General features: G+C 39.5%; 1 protein-coding gene and 1 non-coding gene across 7 annotated transcripts in view; both read left to right on the top strand.

Moving 5' to 3' along the window:
- LTBP1 (latent transforming growth factor beta binding protein 1) overlaps window positions 1-14,547 on the top strand; it is a 434,653-nt gene that overhangs the window by 58,395 nt on the left and 361,711 nt on the right. The window lies entirely within an intron of this gene.
- On the top strand, window positions 6,670-6,741 carry TRNAC-GCA (transfer RNA cysteine (anticodon GCA)). The gene has a single exon. It is a non-coding gene; the product is annotated as a tRNA-Cys (tRNA).

Raw genomic sequence — 14,547 nt, forward strand, 5'->3', positions numbered from 1 at the left:
TTGGACATGGAAGCAACCTAGATGTCCATCAGCAGATGAATGGATAAGGCAGCTGTGGTATATATACACAGTGGAATATTACCCAGCTATAAAAAGGAATACATTTGAGTAAGTTCTAATGAGGTGGATGAACCTAGAGCCTATTATACTGTGTGAAGTAAATCTGAAAGAGAAAGACAAATACTGTATATTAATGCATATACATGGAATCTAGAAAGATGGTGCCAACAATCCTATGTGTAGGGCAGCAAAGGAGACACAGATGTAAAGAACAGACTTTTGGATTCAGTGGGAGAAGGAGATTTGAGAGAATAGCATTGAAACATATACATTACCATATGATAGATGGTGAAGGACAGGGAAGCCTGGTGTGCTGCAGTCCATGGGGTTGCAAAGAGTCAGACATGACTGAGTGACTGAACAACAACCACAACAATAATTGAATCTCACGGTGTGTATCTTTTCATTCACTGTGATGTATGAGATTCATCTGCATAATTGTGTGTGGCTGTAGTTCACACTTATATTCCAAAGATGATTCCATCACATAAATATACTGCTACTTATTATTTGTTCTGCACTTGATGGATGTTTGGAACTTCTCCAGTTTTTGGCTCTTCTGAAGAATGCTGTGAACATATGCAAATTCCAAAAAAGACCTTTGTGAACTAAGTCATCAGAAAAACCAGCCCAACTCGATGTAGCAACGTCAAGGAGAAGGAGGTCATGATCCATCATGTGAAGTTTGATCATGTTCATTTCTGTTGGTCAGTGCTGTTTGGCTTTTTGAGAAAAACAGTCACATGAGGAGAGGGATGGGGTGAGAGAGTGTTTGAGGAACTGGAAGCAATGTTTTCCTCCTGAGCAGAGCTTGGCAGGAAGAGTAGACTGTGGAGTGGGGGTGGAGAGGCAGGGGGAGAGTCAGCGTAGTCCCTTTGTCCCACACACTGTCTGCACACTGCTGGGTCCCATGAGGAAGCCTTGGCCAAGAGTGGTTTTGAGATAGAACCAGTGAATGCCTGGGTTTATGTTCTGGTCAAAGGCATATAAGAAATTTTGTGGAAACTCAAAAGTTTGCAATTGAAAAGGGCAAGTGCTGGGATAGTTTGCTCTCCAGTTTAATTGCTGGAAATTAGGATGGTTTTTGGTGCAGTATAATAATAATAGCTAATATTTATTGTTTGTCTATTCTGTGCTAGGTGGCTTTTAAAATTATTATTTTTTCTGTATTATCTCATTTAACCCTCTCAAAGGAGTGTGAGATAGACATTATCATTATTATCCCCACTTCATATGATGGGGCAATTCAGATGCAGGAGGATGAAATAATTTGCCTAAATGCGCTCAGCTAGTAAGTGTAGAGTCAGTATTCAAATTTAGGCAGTCTGTGAAGTTAGCCTCTTTATTCTGCCTCTTCCTTTGATGGCATTCTTATTAGTTTCCTAGAAGGGAATGGCAGCCTACTCTGGTATTCTTGCCTGGGACATCCCATGGACAGAGGAGCCTGGCAGGCTACAGTCCATGGGGTTGCAACAGTTGGATTCAGCAACTATCATCACCATCACTGCTATAACAAATGACCACAAATTTAGGGACTCAAATGGTGCAAATCTGTTCTCATAATTCTGAGGTCAGAAGTCTGAAATGGGTCTCACTGGGCTAAAATCACCATGCTGGCAGGGCTGCCTTCCTTCCAAAGGCTCTAAGAGAATCTTACCTTGCCCTTTCCAGCTTCTAGAGGTTGCCTGCATTCTGTGTCTCGTGGCCCCTTCTCCATCATCAAAGCTGATCATCTTGGACTGAGTCCATCTCACTGCCACTCTCTGGTTCTTCCTTCTGCCTCCCTCTTCTACTTTTAGGGACAATTGTAATGGCATTGGGCCCATCAGAATAGTCCAGGACAATTTCCCCATCACAAGGTCAGCTGATTAGCCACTTTAATTTCATCTGCAACTCTGGTTCCCCTTTACCATGTAACCTAACATAGAGGTTCTGGGAATTGGGATGTGGACACTACAGGGGGCTGTTATTCTGGCTGCCACAGTCTTTTACCAGGGACCTGGTCTTGTTCTGGCAGTCTTCTCTGCTACTCTTGAGTGAGCCATCATCAGAGGGATGGTAGGTAATCACAGTATTCTTTAGTGAAGAGCAGAGACAGCCCTTAGGACTCATATAATGTTCGATGGAAACACCACATACATTGAAGGCCTGAATGTGGCCCCCAGTGTTCTCAGAAATCTTGGGCCAAGCACACTCAGCCGTTTGTGTTAGATGAAAGGGAGAGGAAGATCAGATCAAGAGCCTAGAGGTGGCAGGGACCAGGAGGGGCTGGCTGTCCTCATGCTCTTAGCCTCCTGGAAGGAGGGGTTGAAAAGTCAACCCCACTGTTGACATATAATGGTCCCACCCACTAGACAAAGTGGCCTGTGGACTCTGATTGCAACTTTCTTGGGGGGCGGGGGGGGAGTGAGGAAGGAGTGGGCCGATGGGGGGAGGAGTGGGGAGAGGGCTAGGAATACCCTTCCCTTCAACAATTAGACTGGGGCCCTTGAGCCCGAAAAAGTGTTTCCCGTGTGATTACTCTTCTGCATTGAAATAAATTTATGCATTGAAAGTTGAATTAATTACTTGTCAGAGCACTTGCTGCGAATGGACAATGGAACTGGGATTGAAACGCACATGCATTCACTGATAAGCAGTTGGAACAAAACATAGTTTGGCTCACATGTGGGACCCATGAGCTTTAGGCCTGGCCTGTGTGGTGGATGCCAAGCATGAGAATGATGCTCAGGACCTGACTGTGGGTTGTGCAGATTAAAGATTCCCTTTTACATTTGGATACATTTGGCATCCCACAGATACTACCCGTGAATCCTTCCAAGGTGCCTCTGGGGTTGCGCTAAATCTTCTTTCCTTGTTTTTCTTGGCTTAAGCGTTTGTTTGTGTTTGAGAAAAGTGTAGACTAAATTATAAAGACTAAATTTTTGTAACAGTTCTCTGCCCTGGAGTTGCCTGGGATCAGGCTAAAGAACCTGTAAGATGTGAGGCCTCTGCGAGGGAGGTGACAAGTACACCTCACATTATACAAAATATGCGTGAGTTGGAAATAAAAATCTGAGTTAAATAACTTGTGTGGCAAATATGCCTCAAGATAGTATATTTTCACTGAGGCTTTCTAAGTTGAGTATATTTTTTACCTATTTATCTGTTAATCATACTAGAGATGACCTAGCAGAAAGAGCTGATCCTAGGGTCCACAGAAAAGAAGTTTTAAGTAGAAACTCTACTTAAACTGCATGGAGAAAAGAAAACCCTCAGAAAAATGGTACAGAAAAAATGTCCCTCAGTTTTTAGAACTGCAGTTTTTGGACAGACTGTTTATCGGGGATAGCAGGAGGAACCAGAAGGACTGGGTGAAGTTAAATCATGGATTGGAGAATGTTCTGGTACCCATCAGAGTCGGGGGGCTTTTCCACAAGTGGGTGGAAAGGCTCTGACTGTCCCCTGAATGCCAGGTGCTGGGGTCTTTCTGAAGTATGAGGTCTAGTTCAGAGTAGAGGGATCTTTTCAGAATGTGAGTCTATCTTCTTGCTCTGCACGAGTCTCACTGGCTTCTCAGTGCTCTGTGGGAAAAGATTAGTTCTTTAGTGGATGGGGCTTTCCCGGTGGCTCAGTGGTAAAGAATCTGCCTGCCAATGCCGGAGACGCGGGGTTCAATCCCTGGCTTGGGAAGATCTTCCCTGGTAGCTCAGACAGTAAAGCGTCTGCCTACAATGCAGGAGACCCGGGTTTGACCCCTGGGTCGGGAAGATCCCCTGGAGAAGGAAATAGCAACTCACTCCAGTAGTCAAGCCTGGAAAATCCCATGGACTGAGGAGCCTGGAGGGTCTATAGTCCATGGGGTCACAACGAGTCAGACATGACTGAGACTTCACTTCTTTTGGGGAAGATTCCTTGGAGGAGGAAGTGGTAACCTCCATTATTCTTTCCTCGAAAACCCCATGGATAGAGGAGCCTGGTGGGCTACAGTCCCTGGGGTCTCAAAAGAATCGGCCATGACTCAGCGACTGAACACACAACACTCCTCGGGGAGGGGCCGCCACGGTCTCACCTTTCCCGACCTGTGTCACAGGCAGCTCCCCGGTTCTGCCCAGCTTCTTCTGGACACATTTTCTCTGTCTGCAGCCACGTGTGCACATACATGTTCCTCTTTCTTGTTAACACCTCGTTCCACTGATCTGTTTTCCCAGGGAAAGCATTCCCCAATACCTTACTCCCTGAAAGATGCTTTCCTGGCACCACATCTTCCCATCTCCTCCCTTGGTAGCATTCATTTCTGTTTGTGTGATTTACTCTACCAGGTACAGTGCTCACTTGGCAAGCAAATAAATGTAGGTGGTATTACAACTGCTCGGAATCGAAAAGTCTGATTACTCAGGAATGCAGGCATTAACCCATCTTCTAAGCTGCCTCAGTTTCCTCAAAATAATCAGAACAGATAAGTTCAATATGTCACTGATCAGAGTAGGCAGAAGTTCACTGAGTCATCCCACTTACTGTTCCAGGACAGTCGTTCAGTCCTGGCGTCCTGGTCTTCTGTGCTACCTCTAGGTGATGATGGGACCCCATCCCAACATCTCTGCATGTTATAGGAACTTGCACTGATCAGATTCCACTTAGTTATCTGGCTGTTATCTTTTTGACATTGCAGTGCTGAGTCTTCTTGCTCCTTACACTTCCTAGAGTGCCTGTAATAGACAAGGCACATTAACAAACAAGAAAGTCACAGCAGAGCCCCGGCAGCCAGTCTCTTGGGGAAATTACTGAAACTGACATTATAAATCAATCCAGTTTATGAGCTTCAAGTACTCATGAGTACTTAATTAAATATTAATTGATTTGAACCTGACTCAGGATTGGCTCAACTCTCATAGAAAGTAAACAAGGACATTTAGGCAGACTTCTATTTTTTTTTTTTTTTTTTCAGGGTTCATATGGTTCCAGAGTGATGTGATTCATGGAGTTAGCTCTTAGTAAAACACAGGAGAAATATTTTATCAGTATCTTTGAATAGGATTTCAACCTTGGGATGAATAATTCAACTTGTCCCTTTTGAAAGTTATTTGAGCATAACAGAAAATAGAACAAGAGTGTATTAGGTACAGATTTTTTTTTCATCACCCACATTTTTCACCCAGCACAGACCATAAAGTTTTATTGCTTAAGGGGGCAAGAACCTTACCCAGAATCTCACAGGAAGGTGGCAGTGACCTGTGACTTGAAGCTGACCTCTTAGTCCGTGCTCTTCCTGCCCTTGTTTATACGCCATGGTCTGACTGTGTGTGTGTGTGCTAAGTCACTTCAGTTGTGTCCAACTCTTTGTGACCCTGTGGGCTGTAGGCCTCGAGGCTCCTCTGTCCGTGGGATTCTCGAGGCAGGAATAATGGAGTGGGTTGCCATTTGCTACTCCAGGGGATCTTCCTGACCCAGGGATCAAACCTGTGTCTCTTACATCTCCTGCCTTGGCAGGTGGGTTCTTTACCAGTAGCACCACCTGGGAAGCCCATGACTCTTTTTTACCAAATAATAAAAAACAATATGCACAGTAATTTTGAAGCCTGAATATAAATAGAAAGGATGGAAGAGTGAAAAATTTTAGCTGTTGCATGAAATCTCAAGCAAACCACTCTTATTGGACAAAAAGCTATTTTCAAAACAATCAAGATTCATTTAATCAGTGTGTTGTCTCATGAAGAAAATGTGATAGTTCAATATAGTAAGTTACCAATGTAGAAACTCTTCCTAAATTTAAAAAAAATTAGCTAGACTGATACAGGTACAGAGGTTATTTTTTAAAAAAATTCTTCATGTTAGGGCTTTCTTGACATGGGTATCACTTTTATTGCTTTAAAGCATTGCCTCTTTTTTTTTTTTTTTTTTTGCCTGATGTTGGTGTTTTGCCAAGTGTTGGTATTTGGAAAGTTGATGGACAGAACCTAACGTGAGACATCATTCTTTCTTAATTTGTTCAAAGCCTCTTTATGAACCAGCTAATCCTTCCTAATTATATTTCTAGGAAGGATGTTCTTAACTCAAACAGGAAGATGACATGGGCATTTTGAGGAGATTAGGATGCACTTTACTCAGAGAAAAGAAATTTGAAAGGAGGCATTCTCTCTTTCCCATTTCTCATTCCCTGGGTACAAATGACCATTTTCCTTCTTGGTCTTTTGGGGAACTTTTTTTCTCTCTCTGTTTCTCTTCCATTCCTGTGGTTCCGCTTTATCTCCTGGTTTAAGTAAGCTGTTCGAAGGAATAAAAAAAAAAAGTCTAAGAAACTAATTTCATGGATGAGGCAAGCATTTCACAACTTAATTAGCTTAATGTCTTGAAAGGGGAGCTGGGAATCCAAATAATTGTAAAATTTAATGTGCGTATATTAGAAATATTTTATGCAAGGTTGAATCACTTTGCAGTCTCCTTGATTAATTTCTTGCTGCCATATTGTTTTGTATTAATGTGATTTTTGTGTGGAAGTGATATGATGTATTATTTGTGATATGTATATTTGTTTCAGATCCTTAATGCTTTGAACAGAGTAAATGTGGTCATTGTCAAATAAGACTGATAAGTAAATTATAGTCTGTAAAGTCTTACTGGTTTTGGGCTTCCCTGGTAGCTCAGATGGTAGAGTGTCTGCCTGCAATGCGGGAGACCCAGGTTCGATCCCTGGGTTGGGAAGATCCCCTGGAGAAGGAAGTGGCAACCCACTCTAGTATTCTTGCCTGGCAAATTCCATGGATGGAGGAGCCTCGTAGGCTACAACCCATAGGGTCGCAAAGAGTCGGACACAACTGAGTGACTTCCCTTTCTTTCCCTTTTCTTATGACGTAAATTATCACATGCTCACAGAATAATTTCATTTTTTCTTCTTAGTTTTTTAAGCTGAGGTAGAACATTTCCCACGTTTATTAGTCCTCTGTATTTTTATGTGAAGAATCTATTTACATCCTTTGCCAATTTAAATTACATGTAATTTATACTGCATGTTCCTATAATTATATATTTTTTAATTTATAAGAGCTTTTTTCATATTAACAATCCCTTTGTTAAACATTTCAAGAACTCTCAAAGAGGGGTGGAAAGAATGCAAAGAATGTTATTAGTATATATTGAATCTTTTTATGCCCCAATTTGGGAGAAATTTCTTAAATTGGATTTTTGAAAATTCCCACTTGTACATGAGGACAAGAATATAGTCTGTGAGTCATTGGGTAATTTATTTTGGAATTCTAATGTCTGACGAGAGGCTTTTCAATTGACAAAGACAGACATCTTTTGGTTCTTGTGAACCATCTATAACTATCCAAGCCTAAATAGTTATTGAGAATTTTGAATTGGTTGCCTTAACCCAGGCTCATCTTCCTTAATGAAGTTAGAAGCTCTGTTCCCACCTCCACAATCCAGAACTTTAATTAGCTATAGTTGATTCATTCAGTCTGTAGACAAAGATTTATTGGGTACTGACCATGTGCTAGGTACTATTCTAGGCACAGTAGGCACTGTAGTTCTAGGCACTCCAGTTAGAGGGATCATGCTAAAATGCTGATCAAATAGTTAATAATATAGTTAAATAGTTACCCAATTGACTGGTAAAGTATAAATTCAAGTGAAGAATGAGTAGGTGGGCTATCAATGGGGACTGGAGTAAATGAAAGTGTACTAGAATCTGAGGGACTTAGAATAATAAAGGCAAAGCTGGCTTTTAAGTAAAGGAAAATAACAAGATGGAAGATATGGTGGGAATGAGTCTCCTGTTTCCCAAGGAGATCATCAGGTGACTGAAGAATAGCAGGCGGATTCTTGACCAACTGACCTATCAGGGAAGCCCAGGAAATAGGATGATATGGGCAGATCCAGGTTATAGAAAGCCCTGAAAATTGGGGAGAGGATCTTTTTGTGTTGAGAAATAAGAGATATTAGTCACTAGAGAAATATAAGACCTGCCTGTGGGACGTGAGATCAGGCAGGGTGCTGTGAACGTGGGAGGGGAGGCCTGTGGTTGATGGGCGGATTGTAGAAAACTGCCTGAAGAAGCTGAGTCTACCTCCCCCTTATAGTAACTTCGTGAGAGCAAATTTGATTTTCTTTAAAACAGAAGGACTATAGAGCAGAAGTCAAGAAAATAGTTCCTTTGGATCCAGGCTAAGGAATTACATGTATGTTCCTCTCTTTCTCTCTCTCTAGATGTGTTAAATCAAATGATATATAGTTGTATCCACGTGAGGAATGGGAAAATGTGGGGCTGTCTTTGAAAAGTTCCTTCTGACTCCACTCTATCCTCGTATTCAAATTCATTCACCTGTAATCAGAACCAGATTCTCTTTGCTTCTATGTTGATCATGCTGACATTTCAGAACGTATTTGGTGACATTGCTTCACTCTCTGTACAAAAATTGAGGTCCCTTTTTACTTTTTCAGGTGTTCATCAGACTCCAGTTCTTTACCTTTACCTTTGTTGGCTCAACAGCTTTTGCCATTCATGTTATCTCTGCCTCTTGTAGCATAAATCTCTGTGCATCTACTCTGTGGTTTTCATGCTATGCTAGGAATGATCAATTCAGCATATGCCTCTTCTGCTAGGATTGAAATTCCACATCTTCCATGATGTCTTTATGATGAGCTGGAAAGGAGTCTTTGATACATATGCATGTATATGCACACACACGTGTGCACACACAAAGGTCTATATAACAACCTACATGATGATAGGCTTTAAATATCTTTCTTGGATCACATTATCTAGTTTCTAGTTGGATTGTATTATCCTTAGTTATTATTTAAAACGATGTGGTAAAGAAGGGCTTCCCAGGGGATGCTAGGGGTACAGAACCTGCCTGCCAGTGCAGGAGATATAAAAGATGTGGGTTTGATCCCTGGGTCAGGAAGATCTCCCGAAGAAGGAAATGGCAACCTACTCCAGTATTTTCGCCTGGGAAATCCCATGGACAGGAAACTGTTGAGCTATAGTCCATGGTGTCCCAAAGAGTTGGACATGACTTAGAGACTAAACAACCATAAAAAACTAAAGTCTGAAACAATTGTCTTATTATATTCTACAGTGTTAAATAATGCAGTTTTGTTTACTTCACTTGTATATGGTGTTTAATTTAGCTATTGAGGCCTAGTGTTGCTAGGAAAGGTTTTATGATTTGCTTTGTGAAGTAATCAGTCCAGCAACATGCCACTTGATAGTAGTGTTTTCTTTCACAGAATTGGGAATGCTTTCCAAACCCAGTGCTTCTTTCAAAAAACTTATGTATGTCATCGTTAGGGTTCAAATCAATTAAGGATGATCTTTTATAAAGTAAAGATTTGATCAACCCATTAGGAATTCTTTAGCAAGAAACCAAAGGGAACGATTTGTGACTTTGAATCTCAAATATTTATAGAGTACTTACTATGTGAGAGGTACCATGCTAGTGGCTAAACAATTGTTTAATTTCAGTGAATAATCTATATCTAATATGTTTTTCTCCTCTCTTTCTAGTATTTCTAGGATGAGAAGTTAAATTTTTATTTGTTTTTAGTAAAGAGTTATATTTTTATAGGGCAAAACATCTATAATGCAATTCCCTCTACTGATATTAAATCAAATATTTGACCTGTTCCATCAAAGTCCAGTTCTGGTGTTAGAAGCCTGAAATTGGTTAATTAGCTGATTAGCTTTCTGTTACATCATCCCAGGCACCCTTCTGACTTGTCTTCAGTACTGTGGGAAGATGTAACTAACCCCTATCTAGCCTTTCAATCTCAAACCACTGCAGGTGTGGGCAATTAAATGAGAAAGGAGATTTTTGCCTGATTAGAAGCTTTGAGCATGGATAGTGCATGAGTTAATAGCTTCTGTAGAGTTTTTGAAGGGTAAGCCAACCACAGAAAAGAAGGAGGGCATTTTATATGTGGGAGATTTCCCAGGAAGAGCAGAATCTGAATGCTAGCTAGCTGGCTTCAGCTGGCCTGGCTTCCTTTTGTATGGAGACACTGCCTCTAGTGTTTAGGGAAAAAATGCACACTGGAAAATTGTGTAACATTATGGTGCCATCTATCTTGAAAATGAATTATTTTTTATTGACTGCTTTAAAGCAGTTTCCAGACAACTAAAAAACTTTAATTATTTTGCATATGGACAAGTTCCACAGACAGAAGCCTTTAAAGTTGTATTTCAAAGGGGCCTCAGGAGTTATCCATGTGGTGTGATGAGACTGCTTCTTGTAAAGCTCCCAGGAGCCCCTGCGCCTGCCTGGCTTTCTGGGTGCAAGGCACATATATGGCGGGGTCCTTACACTCTGTCTCTCTTGGTCTGACTTGTGATGAATTTTCAGGACATCTCTTTTTCTCTCAGATGGTGTTTAACCTATAAATTCAAAGGTCCACTTTCTTCCTAAGAATGCTTTGTATCTGTCTTCTTGTTTTTTTTCTTTATGGGATGAGAGGCCTGGATAGACAAATCTATGGAGTTTGAAGGATGAGGCAAAATTGGTAGGTTTGTTGTCTTTGTTTAAGGGGGAAAATGGCTTTACTTCTCAGATTTTCTTAGAATGAATTCAAATGAAAAATTATTGGAAGTATTTTAACCTATGAAATGCTTGTTGAAGTTAATATAATGAAGATACTTAGGAGTTTAAATGTTTAGCACTGACAAAGCACAGGTGAAATCTTGGAGGTGAGTTTTTTCTTTTTGGTTAGTGGGGTTGCTACCTAAAACTTTATCATAAAAATGTATATACACTGCAGTTAAACTGTTAATGTTTGGTTTTTAACGTCTGTGTGGATCAGAAAATGGATTTAGTATTCCATATTCTCTAGAATGATGACAGGCCATGGAAGCCTGGGACAATGCTGGCACATTTTCAAAGGAATTCTTCCCTGGTCTGGATATGATAATAAACACAATTGCAGTTTGGTCGATTTATTATATACACAACATGTATGATAGTTTGGAAGTTGTTTTTTTTTTCCTTTTGTTTTAGGTGCACCGGTTGTAGCTGATTTTTGTAGAGGGTTTGAAATAGTATTTGGTTAAAAGCTGGGGCTGACATTCTTTAAAAAAAAAAAAAGACTGGTATGAGTTAATGAATACAGAAAACACAAATATCCATACCAATCAGTTCATAAAAGGGTTCAAGTCAAAACACATGAATGTAAGTTGAACTTTTATGATTTTGCCATTGGGCAGCAGGTGGCAAGCTTTGCTTTTCAATGAACTTCGGTTTTATTTTTACACCAAAGGATGCCAAAATTTGAAGAGGGTGGTTTGAATCCACTGGAATATGTCATTTCTTGGCAGTGTGACCTTGAACCACCTCCTTCGCTCATCGTGCATAATTGCCTTTCTTTGGATATTAAAGCCAGCCTTCTGAGTCCCATGGTGCAGATAGATAAGAATTAATTTATATGAGTGATACTTTATTCTCTCGTGATTTTTAAAAACATATTGCTAATGGAGAAAATGAATTAGAAACAAATGAGTTTCTTAGGGTAGTCCCTGTATGATTTACATGTTTTGTTTGTATGGTTTTTTGTTTTACTTAATATTAAACCTTACATAGATAACCTTTTGGTTTTTCTTTTTCTTTTTTTTGCTTTCACTTTAAAAAATCACTTCTTACTGGCTAGGTACCTTGATACCTAGGTGTGAAAAGTAATTAAACAGAACTGAACAGCGTTCCATGGAAATGTTTTTGGAAAATTGGAGAAAAATACATTTTGAAACCAGAATTGAAAACCCATGTCTTCCCTTAGGCTATACTGTGTGTTTAGTTAAGATTTGAATTTCAAGTCTGGAAAAAAGATTAAGCTTCAAGATGGGAGTGATGGTGAAGTGGGCACCAAATTATAGACTATTTGTTTATACTTTCTATAAAAATATTTCTTCTTGGATTGTTTTTTGCATTATGGAAAAATTGGGGAGAATAGAATGAAGAAGCATATGAATCACTGTAAACATTTAATAGTCTATAAATATTCAACACCTGCTAGGTACTTAAATTGTTTTCTAGACCTTTTGTTAGAATTGAATTCATATGGGCTATATTGTATGTTCGTAATTGTTCTTAACCTTTTTCCTACTCCAGCCCTGCATTTTTATATGTTACAAATCATATTTACAAAATATAGTTCATTAGAAGAGTTTATAAAGGATAATGAAAATCAAAATGCTTATGCCCACTGTCTAACTGGGTAAAACACTACCTTGTCTTAGAGGCACTCCATGTGGCCCTTCTCATCCCGTTATCCTCTCCCTCCAACAAAGTAATTTGTATGAGTCAGTCTCTACTTCTCCTTATAGCTTTACCTTGTATTTTGGTACTTCTGAACATTGTTCCTTCAGTAGCAATTTTTTTTTCACTTTTAAAATAAGTTATGTTGTTTGTCTTCTTCTGAGAGTAGCTTTTCTGCCCTTTGTAGCAGTGGCTCTCAAACTCGGGTCTATCAGATTCCTGGGAGGCCTTTTAAAACCATGGCTTGCTGGGCCCCATTGCAGGATAAGTCAGCAGATCTAGGGAGGAGAGTTTGCCTAGTTAACAACCTTGAAGGTGATACTGATGCCGTTGGCCTCGGGACAGCGCTTTGAGAGCCCCTGATTACCCTGATGCTTCATAGTTGGGATTCATTTATTTTTCCTTCTTATATAATTCCATTTTGTGAATATACCTCAGTTTTTATATCCATTCTCCTGGTGATGGGCATTTGGGTTGCTTCTAACAGTTGAGTTAAGGGCTCTTTTGTACGAGTCTTCTGTCAATATTAAGTTTTTATTGAATGAAATAAGAAAACATCCAAGTTTTGCACATGTATTTAACAGTAAGTTTTGTTTCACAAAGCTTTTTGTTTTAGAAAATTTTTTGACATACTCTATTATATGAAATGACTTTTTTCTTTTTACAGATAAGCTCATCACAAGAGTTTAAAACCACTCATATGGAGTAAATTGATCAATGTCTTCTTTTATAAATTGTTATCTTGTTTAAGAAATCCTCCCCTATCCCATTGCCCTCACATTGTTTTCTTTTCTAAAGGCTCTTCCATTCACATTTGTCTCGTGCACCTGGAATTGATTTTTTGAGTATGGTGTGACTTTATATATTCTCCATATTGGTAACTTTCTGGCTCAGTGCTGTTTATTGAGAAACTCCACTTCCACCCCCTCCCTTTGAACTGTGATACTGTATTTGTCATATGCAGATTTCTAAATATATGTAAGCCTGTTTCTGGATTTTCTATCCTGTTAATGATGGTTTCTATCCTGGAGTCAGTACCTTAAGAACTGTAATTGTATTAATACAGTAGATCTTGGTAGGCGATTCCACTTTTTTCAGCTGCAGTTCCATATAATTACAGAATCAACTTGTCACACCTTTAAAAAAAATCTGCATGGAATTTTGATTATTGCATTGAATCAGTATATAATTTTGAGATGAATATGCATCTTTTTGATACTGACTCTTCTTGTCCATAAGTATGTCCCTCTATTTATTTGGGTCTTTCATGTCTTAATACATTTTTATAACTATCTTCATGAAGTTCTTGTGGATCTTTTGTGAGACCTATTGGCCTTATATTTCTGGTTGCGTTAGTAGTAGAATTGTCCCTGAAATTTCATTTTCAAACATGCGTTCATAAAAAAAATGAGGTTGCATGTTTTTTGTACACTGAAACTACTCAACTCACTTATTAATTCTGGTAAGTTGTCTAATTCTTTTAGGTTTTCTATGGAAAATTATATTGTGGGGAGACATTATTTTTCTAACCTTCATATCTGTAAGTTTTGTGGCTTTCTGCATTGCCTGGGGTCCCCAGCTCATTGTGAGACAGATTAATATTAGTGAGTTTGGTTCCTTATTTTGAGAAGAGTTTTGCCTTTAATCACTGAGCACCACATTTGCTGTGTTTTGTAGTTAGCCTTCATCAAGTTGACTTTCCGGTGGCTCAGACGGTGAAGCATCTGCCTACAATGCGGGAGACCCGGGTTCGATTCCTGGGTCAGGAAGATCCCTTGGAGAAGGAAATGGCAGCCCACTCCAGTACTCTTGCCTGAAAAATCCCATGGATGGAGGAGCCTGGTAGGCTACAGTCCAAAGGGTCACAAAGAGTCAGACACAACTGAGCGACTTCACTCTTATTTTATCAGGTTAAAGGAGATCTCCTCTATTGCTTGAATGCCAAAAGTATCTTCTACATATATTGAATTGGATCATATGATTTGATCATATGGTTTTCTTTTATCTTTAATGTGGGGAGTTATATTAAAAGATTTGCGAATGTTGGAACAAACTTGCATTCATATAATAAACGTCACTTGGCCTTGATGTCTTTTTTAATCTTTCAGTTTGTGTTCGTGCGTGAGACTGGTGTTTTCTCATACTGTTTTGTTATGATTTTGGTATTAAGGTGATGTTAACATAATAGAATAAGATGGTGGGGTGTTCCTTCTCTCCTTTCTTGAGAAAATTTTGTGTAAGATTGGATTTATAAAACTATCTA

The sequence above is a fragment of the Odocoileus virginianus genome, chromosome 2 (genome assembly GCF_023699985.2).
Source record: "Odocoileus virginianus isolate 20LAN1187 ecotype Illinois chromosome 2, Ovbor_1.2, whole genome shotgun sequence".
NCBI lineage: Eukaryota > Metazoa > Chordata > Mammalia > Artiodactyla > Cervidae > Odocoileus > Odocoileus virginianus.